We start from the raw sequence: 9,550 nt of genomic DNA, 5'->3' as shown, positions 1-9,550 counted from the left end.
ACAAATGGACTCCATGCAGCTTCCCCATCTCATGGATATAAATATGTTTTAGTCATGATTTCTGTTTTCTCACTGCACCAAGGCTTTCTCCTGTAGACAGGCCAACACTTCTGTTAGAAAAGATTACCCCAACCTAGGGATCCCTATGGAACTTCATAGTAATCAGGAAACCCAGTGTACTGGTCAGATGCTTCAACAAGTGTGTGCTGTTTGCCCAGTTTTTACGACACTTTCATTGTGTATACCATTCTCAATTGTCAAGTTTGTTGCACTCATTAACAGCACTATTAAGACTCAATTGGTAAAATGTGTAGAGACCCTCCAAATAGCTTGGCTGAAAGCATAGCCTTTGGTCCTTATAAATCTCTACCCCCTAGGGAACTGAGACTGTCACCCTTTGAGATAGTCACAGGATGTCCAATGTACTTGGCCCCTCCTTCTTTTAATCCACAGTTAATAAAAGGAGATATACTTCAATATTGTAAAAGCCTAATTGCTCCTATTAAAAAATAACTGATTTGATAGAGCAGTCTTTTCCCATTGCCCTCTGAGGAGATGATGACCTTAAGCTTAAGGAGATTTCATCTGTTGGAAAAGACATCTCCAGAAAGATTCTTCAGCCTCTATAGACAGGACTCATGAGGAACTGCTAACCAATCTTTGTGCCACCAAACTCCAGGGAACAGACTCTTGGATTCACTTGAGGCATCTAAAGAAAGTACCAAGCGCTGATTGGACCTTCATGCCATTTGGTGACCTGAAAGTAAAGATTTCCTGGAATTGAAGCAGATGACATGTGATGAGATGGCTTTCCTAAGATGTTCAGACCAGGTCTGTATATCTTTTTTTCACTGTTGTTTCTTTTTTCCGTGGAAAAACCATGTCTTTGTCTGCATTTCCCAGGCTCTTGTGAAAAGGGGAGACCCCTTCTTTTGATTATGGCCTTTCAGAAACAGCCTTATTATGATCTTGGGACAAAGTAATTTTCACTTGCTTTTTCTGAAGGTTTAGAAGGTAGAGAATTCACAAAAGTCTTTTTTCATCTGAACTATTAACTGACTTTGGATTCTTCTCCACATTCATGGTCTCTGAATTTGCAACCTTATAGGCTATATGTATGATCAATAACATATTTGGTTCCAAACAGTTCTTTGAGATAATACTGTTTTAAAACATCTTGAGGTTTTGCTGTTCTGCAGAAAGTTCATCAGATATTGCTTCATCTTTATATCTAAACTGTATCTTCCCAAAAGAACTCAGTTAATTCTCTAAGGGACCTTTTGGCAACATTCACTAGTCTGCTTTCATTGTTGCTTTAAGTGGATACTTCAGGAGACATACATGACTCTGAGTTTGCCTTTATAGGGAGAACCTTTCTCCCCTAAGTTGGAGTAATTGCCAATAAATATTTCAGTTGTCTAGTTTCATCCCTAGAGCCCTGATTTAGAACCATGATACAACTTGGAATTGTTATGTTCCTTCTGTTTTGTATAATTATTTTAAGTTTTGTATTTTGTTGACTGTCGAGGTTTAAAAAAAAAAAAAGATGTACCCAGTAAAGTAATGCTGGCTCAGTGCTTTGAGATGATCTCCAACGCTTAAGATCTTGGAAGATACAGACTTTAGGTTGGAGTATGTGAAAATTTCTCCCTCCTGACCTTCCTTGTTACTCAAACGTGGCCTTCATTGGTTTCCAACTGCTATGCACTCTCTTTCTGATGTAGGACATGATAACTACCAAAGGTCCTCCTTATTACTGAGGGACAAACCACTAAAATAAAGAAACTGGCTGTTGATTAGTGATGCTTTCAAAGAAAGATCATGATCCAAAGGGGGTTATGTGAAAATTAATAAAAGGAAACCTCACTTAGAATGGAGTCAGGAGGCAGGCAGGGGGTTTCTCATGCCCTTCCATGCTTCAACAATTGCAGACCCAACAGGAAGAGAGGGGACCTTGCCTGTGGATACTACTTTACTATCCCAGTAGGAGGAAAGAAGATTTCTGCCTCCCCTGGTAACAACCCAGCCAATGAAAGACAGTTACAGCTCAGCCAATGAGAAGCCACTATTGTTAGAACTCCCAGTTCACTCCAATAGACTTTTTGCTTATAACAGCCTTTCCTAACTTCTCCTTTCCCCTATAAAAGAGTATTCTCTTTGGACTTTCCTGTGGTTTTGCTGTAGTTTGCTTGTCCTGAATTGCATTTCTCTGCTATTTTTGAATAAACCCATCTTTGCTGGCAAAATAACTGGCAATTTTGTTTTCAAGGTTAACAGCCTTCATGGGGCTTATATTCTTTGAAGAAAAAAAGCAAATAAGCAAAATAAATGTGTGTGTGTGTGTGTCTAAGAAAATTAAGGCATCCTGAAAGGATAGAGAGTGACAGAGGTATTCTTTTAAATAGGTTGTCCAAAGAACATCTTTCTGAAGAAATTACTTTTGAAGAAAGATATAAATGAAAGGAAGAAACAATAAAATATCTGGGGAAAGAGTTTTCCAAGCAAGGGATCAGCATGTGCAAAGACCCTGAGGTGGGGGACATGCTGTCGTGTGTCAGCAATAGCAAGGGGGTCAGTCTGCTTGGAGTGCAGTAAAGTCGATTAAAATGAAGTGGGGGGGGGCAGCTGAAGTGCACATCACATAAGGTTGTACTGGCTGTACTAAGGACTTAGGATTTATTCTAGGTTTGATGGGAAGGCATTGGAAGATTGCAATCAGGGTTATTATGGTATTTGCATAAAAAAACCCCACTCTGGCTGCTTTTTGGAGAATTAGTGGTAGGGGTGCCAGTGGAAGCAGGGAGACCATTTTAGTGGCTCCCACAGTAAGTCAGGTGGAAAATGCAGGGACTTTGATTTGGGCTGTCAACAATGATGTCCCAGTGGCAATGCATAAGTTTAAAAGGACACAATGAACCTCTTTCAATCCTGTCAGTATGGCTTTGCAGCTGCATGTGTGACCTCATTTGGAAATAATGTCAAAAGTCTAAATTTGACATCTTTGTGACTGTGAGTCCAGAGTCGAAAAGACCTTCTACTTACCCCCTTGATGACCCTGGAACTGCCAATATTAGCGTCATGGAAGTGGTTGTACCTCTGTCTACATACCAGGACAGTTTTGTGGATGTCAGTGGAGCCTGGACTCACTGCATTACAACCCTCAGTGAGTCTACTCGCAGCACTTCTGTTTCCAGTGCAAAGGCCCTGTCAGTCTTTCTTGGTGGTGACATGAATCTCTTTTCACAGACGTGGGTACAAATTGCCCTCAAGAACTTTTCATGGCTTCCTGAGCCATTGCTTTTTCCTCTGCCCAGGCTTTCAGATCAACTAGGAAGCTGTGGTCACACTTTGTGGAGGAAGGGGAGGATTAAACTACCCCAGACCCATATTTTCCCATTACAAAGTCTGTCTTCTCTAAACAGCCAGCTTGAAGTAGCTTACAGAGAAGCTGAAAGACTTTTCCCTCAGTCTTTTCAAAATCTCCCATAAAAGACAAGTAAAACCTTTAGAAAAAAAGAAAGGAAAAGAGCAGTTTTATATATACATTTCTATGCCTTTTCTAAAGGATTTGTTATATTAATTTTTTGTATTTTTTTTTGAGTCACTTGCTGTGATGTGGAATTTTTTTCCCTTCCTACTTTCCTCCAAGGACATAATATTATTGCAGGCTTTCTACTAAAAGATAAAATTACTGCCACAAGTAGTGCGAAGTCACAGAGAGATCATATTCCAGATGGAATAGTTTCTGAACAAAGAGGATGCTTTTTAAAGATTCTACTAAATGTGACTTTTCAAGGGCCAGTGTGGGCAGTCTAGACGCTAAAATTACCCAGCCCATCTATGGATGGGAGGGGCTGTAGCTCTCTGGGAAGACCTCCAACTACGCACAGGGCAGTCTGCTGACAGCTGGGAAGAGCTTACTCTGAGGGTCAAGCTGCAGAAATGTAGTTTCCTCTCCTGTCCTATCACCTTGATTCTGAGTGACTTTCATATATGAAATACGTGGAAAATAAAAAAGTGTTCTATTTATCTTATAGTTTCAGTGTTTCAAAGTACTCTCACATTTATTGCAACAAAACATATGAAGGCATCTTGCAAATTGTGAAGCACTATGCAAATGGAAGTCGTTAGAATTGTTACTGCCTCATTTTTTCATAAAATCCTGGGAAAGACAGGTGTTAATACACCCCTATCATATGAGAAGGAAATTGGGATAAGATCCGAAGACGTTAGCTCCATGTCCTTTGAGTGAATGATTTGGGGATTACAGAGAGCCAGTTAAACTTTCTTTGTATCAACTCTATTCTAACCTTAAACCGGACTTGATAATAGGCCTAATTATGAATAGAAGGATAAAGGAAGTGACATGATCCCATTTGCATTTGCATTTGCACGGGCACAGAGAACACATTGTAGAAAAAGCTGGTTGTAGAAGAACCAGTTCGTAGGTGGTTGCGGTAGAGCAAGTGAGAGAAATAAGTGGGCCTGGGTGAGGTTGGTCTACGTTTGGTTGTGGAGATACGGCAATACTGAAGAAACATTTTGAAGCTAGAACTCATAAGTTCTTGTGATGAATGTGCGGGCTGGGCCGGGGGCGGGGGGAAGGCAGAGACTGAAAGGAAAAGTCTCTGGCCATGATTGTGATGTCATGTCCTAAGATGCAAAACAGAGGAAGCATGGGTTTAGGGAAGGAAGATAATAAGTTACATTTTGGACATGTTGGGTTTCAGGTGTCAGAGGGACACGTAAGAGGAGTCAGTGGACAGTGGACATGGATACATGAGTCTGGCATACAGGTTAAACATAGCTAGAAATATAAATTTGGGAAGTGGCATATTGATGTTAAATGGAGGTCATATTATTAAATTGTGTGAAGCGGGAGGATGTCTATCTTGTGAACCTGTTTTAATAATGCACTAAATGTTTTTGTGTGTTTCTATGCTCCTTCTTCTATAGAGTGAGTGCATAGCTTTTTTTCACATTCATAAAGGCATCAGTAACAAGCAATCCAAAACAGTTGTGAAGAGGACCTGGGATCAAACACTGAAACACACATTTTGAAGAAATAGTCTTCAAAGGATATTTTGAAGGAGTGGCCAAATAGGTGAGAGAAAAGCTAGAATCCTGTAAGTCAAGGGGTGACAGTGTTTCAAGAATATGGGTGCTGCAAATGATGTCAAATAGTGCAAAAAGTTCAAATAAAAGGAGGGTGGAAAGGGTACCTTCAAGGTACCTTATCAAGAGCGATTTATAATGAACTGGTGGGAGTAGAAATCTTCGTGTCAAGGGGTAAATGATCTGCAAGCAAAACCTTGTCCTTAAGCCTACATAGAAACCCAAAGGAGCAGAATTTACAATGGGTCCTGAAACATAAACTTACAGATAATGTATTTTCATAACTACAAGTTAGCACTCAGATGACAGTCGAACTGAATTCAGTTCTATTGAGGGAATCATCTGGCTGGACAATGGCAGGAAACCTTGTAACTTCAGAGAGTTTGCAATTTCCTGGCAAGAGTCTAGACTATCTAAGTCATTCTGAAACTAGTTATTATAATTACTGACTAGATGGTTTGAGGAGATCATCCTGATAAACCAAAGACTTCGTCGTTTAAAGTTTTATTTTTCAAAGGATTGCTTTGGCATCATAAAGGCAAAACATTGTTAGAGATAGCTTTTTAAAAAATAGAACGATTCAATAAAAGGATGAGGACTATGCTGAAAATGTGGTTTGTTTTCCTTGATAACACAAAGCTTTAAGAAGATGCTTTTCCTATGAATCCTATTGTGGCAGAATTGAAAAGTCTTTCCTCTCTCCCCACACATATTACCATTATAGTTCATGAAATACTTTGGTGTGCTTACTCTTTTATATGTCCACGTCCCTCTACTCTGTTGTAAGCCTCTTGGGAGCAGGGACTGTATCATATTCATCTTTATATCCCCAATCACTAGCAAATAATTAGGACTTAATAAATGCATTGACTGAATGAATGATTTTTTATTATCTACCCAAATATATCTGTTAGTCTCATTTTGAATTTCCATTTATACAACAAGAATTGGAATTTTTCTGTTGTCTTATAGAGATGACTATTTTCCCCACAATGCATTTGGAATATTATTAATAAGACAATGGAAAAGAAAATGTCACAATTCATTTGAAATGCAAAGAGCAAATAAACAGCAGTTAAATAACAGACATTAAATGTTGCACATATGTCAAGTAATAACAAGAATGCTTTTTCCAGAATTTGAAACATTGATGAGTGAGATTGCTGAAGCATTAGAATTTTTTTAGGCTAAAAAGGAGCCTGATGCAAATTAATATTCTATGCATTAGAAGAAAGGAGAGTGCAGCGAATTGGTAGAATCAGTTCTACTGACAGAAGACTCCACAACTTCAAAGTTTGCTATTTGACACTTTTATAATATAAGGAGCATGGAAAGCATATGGCTGGGAGAGAGAACAAGGATAGTTTTCTTTGGTTGCAGTGGTTACACTTTTCATTGCTTCCTACCTCCTTGGGGATCACAGTGGACCCTCTCAGGAAGGACTTACTACTATGCTAAAACAACACATAATTTGACAAAAAATAACACACATATATGCCATTGGGTAAATTCATTGAATTGGACATTTATTTGTCTAACTCAGTCTTCAGACATAATGAAAGGGGCAATGAGACTTTTCATAGTGATTCTGATATAATTAACAATGATATGTGGAAGAATGAAACCTCATTTGCACTTTCTAAAAATTTTTAATATGGCAAGATGTATTTCATTTGATGTGTAACATTAAAACAAAATTTGGATAAAACGCATCCCAAAATTCTCATGGAATTAAAAAATGTGGGATGATAGTCTTTAGCATGACTTTGTAGGATACCAAGTTATATATCCCTGCAATATTTAAGAGACTTTACTAAAAGTGTCAAGGAATGACAGTGGTTATTCCTTATTGATTATGTCACCATACATCTATTGGGTGCCATGTCCTGATACCACTCCTCTAAAAAAGCAATTTAAAGATATAAAATGTATTTTTTAATAGAAAACCATGCAAATATTTATCTTCTTATTGGAATCCTGGGTGAACTTTTTTCTTTTTTTTTTTTTTAAGATTTTTTATTTATTTATTCGACAGAGATAGAGACAGCCAGCGAGAGAGGGAACACAAGCAGGTGGAGTGGGAGAGGAAGAAGCAGGCTCATAGCGGAGGAGCCTGATGTGGGACTTGATCCCATAATGCCAGGATCACGCCCTGAGCCGAAGGCAGACGCTCAAGCCAGACGCTGTGCCACCAGGGCGCCCCTGGATGAACTTTTCTATCTATAACATCTGCCAGGAAATCTTACAAGAATAAGTTTGCTTGTGGAATTTCTGACCCTTGTTCTTGGATGATATACTGTGATGTCAATAATATTTGCAGCTACCATGTGTACAGCTTTTCCCACAGAGATTCTTAAGTCAGAATCTGAGAGTGAGGAGAAGTTCTTTTTCTCCTGATCATCTAAGCACATCAGAATGAAGCTGCTGTGATGAATTTTCCATCCTTAAAATAAATGTGCTTGGAAAAGAGCTACCTCAAGGGAATGGCTTTCTGCATATACTTTTACTTTTAGAGAAAAATGATTAGACTCCCTTCCCAATCCTCCCCACCCCGAAAAAAGAGAAAATGAGATCATATTGAGTGCAATTTTAAAAACTGAAGATTTGACTGTATGGTTTTATTTGATCTCATTTATCTTTCCATATTTATATATCTAGACCTGACCTCACCTGACCTCTAGACTCAAAAGACCAGCTGCCTGCTTGATATCTCCACTAGAAGTTAATAGGCATCTCAAACCTGGCATGTCCAAAACTTGGTGCTTGATTCCTGCCTCTTCCAACAATTTCCTTTCCCATAGCCATCTCTCTTAGCAAAATGTACCACTACCCTCCACCCAGCAACCCAGGGAATAAACCTAGCAATCACCCCTCACTTCATTATTCCTTTACGTGCAGTCAGTTCTTCAGAATTGCTTCAAAACCTATTCTGAATAGGTCCTCTCATCAGCACCTTCCACAGCTACCAACTTCGTCCAGACCACCATCATCTCTTCAGGAGACAAAGACCTCCTACAATTGATCTCCCTCCTTCCATATTTGCTTCTTTATAGTCTATACTCAGTAAATAATCTTTTGGAAATCTAAATTGGAGTGTACATTCACTAAATTAAATCCTCTCATGGCTTCCCACTGCTGCCTCCTTCCACAGTCTGCAAAGCACTATGTGACTTGGATCTTGCCCACCTCCCCAACCTCGGTTCATTCTGCTTTGCTCTCTCATGATGTCCCCACAAGAGGGCCTGCCTGTGAACACAGCAAGCTCACACCTCCTTAGAGCAGTTGAATCTAGTGTTCCAGATCTTCACATTTGTTTGGGTTTTTTTTCTTTTGAGAGGGTGCTCATTCAGAGGTCGACTCCAATGTGCCCTCCTCACATGTCTTCCGTGACCATGTGATCTAAATCTTAACCAGAAAACTGTCTATTACCCTATTGGGTTTTTTCATAGCTCATCACAATCTGATCATTTCTTTTTTAGTTTATTGTTCAACTCTCCAAAGTAAAAAATATCCTCAACCACAGAATCCGTAGCAGCTGCAACAGTTTTGGTCCATAGTTAACGCTTGTTCATATTTGTTGAATGAATGAATGAATGAACGAAGCCCCAGAAGTTAGCAATCAATAACACTATTAATAGAACAGCAGGCTGAGCTTTTGTGCAGTGATTATTAATGTATCAACTGCAAAGGGCCTAATAATCCAGATGATAGTATTTCAGTGGTCAAAATACATTGTACTAGCTCTGGGAACTAGATCCCTGAAGAATCATAATACATAAAATCAAATTTTTTGAGGTTGTAGGTTGAGATAAACTCTTAAAGCAAACCTGGAGATGGGTTAAGAGAGGCTGACAAGGGAGCAAATATATAGAGTGAATGGAGTGAGAGCTGTTCAAAGTTCGGGTAGTGAAGGATACCTTGAAGTGGAAATTCAAGTGAGAAGAGCAGCCCTGAAGAGACTCTTTACCTTGGTTGACCTGAATTGAATTGAGATCACAGTAAAGGTTTAGGGGTAAGCTTAAGAATTAACTTGTACAGTAATATCTTATAAATATAGCAAGCATTAGGAAGAATTTTCTTTTTTAAAGGATCTCTCACTTTTTATTTTGATAGGTAACTTAAAGAAGCAAGAAAGAGAACAGTCGGGGAGTATGGGAAACAAAGTCTCCAAAAGCAATACACAAAATGTATAAATTTGCAAAAGAAAAGGTGAGATCCTGACAAGGTCCAAAAAGATATAAAACAGTAGATGGTGACCTGGACTCATAATTTAGAGTTAAAGACACACTCAAGCAATCCTAATTATCCATGGCAACATGGCAGGTGTTAACCCTGGGATGCTTCTCCTCATCACCCAGCAGTCAGAATTTAATGTGTGAATTTGGAATAGAAACTCATTTCGCTATCACACAACATAATTATGAGGTAAATTTTC

At 38.9% G+C, this 9,550-nt stretch overlaps 1 long non-coding RNA gene across 1 annotated transcript; it reads left to right on the top strand.

Moving 5' to 3' along the window:
• Positions 1-693: 693 nt before the first annotated feature.
• Positions 694-9,344, top strand: LOC109490657. The gene is made up of 3 exons (XR_002144016.2): positions 694-831; positions 4,957-5,104; positions 9,229-9,344. It is a non-coding gene; the product is annotated as an uncharacterized LOC109490657 (long non-coding RNA).
• The last annotated feature ends 206 nt before the right edge of the window (positions 9,345-9,550 follow it).

This window comes from Ailuropoda melanoleuca, chromosome 3 (genome assembly GCF_002007445.2).
Source record: "Ailuropoda melanoleuca isolate Jingjing chromosome 3, ASM200744v2, whole genome shotgun sequence".
Classification (NCBI taxonomy): domain Eukaryota; kingdom Metazoa; phylum Chordata; class Mammalia; order Carnivora; family Ursidae; genus Ailuropoda; species Ailuropoda melanoleuca.
This window is presented reverse-complemented; position numbering and strand designations above follow the sequence as displayed.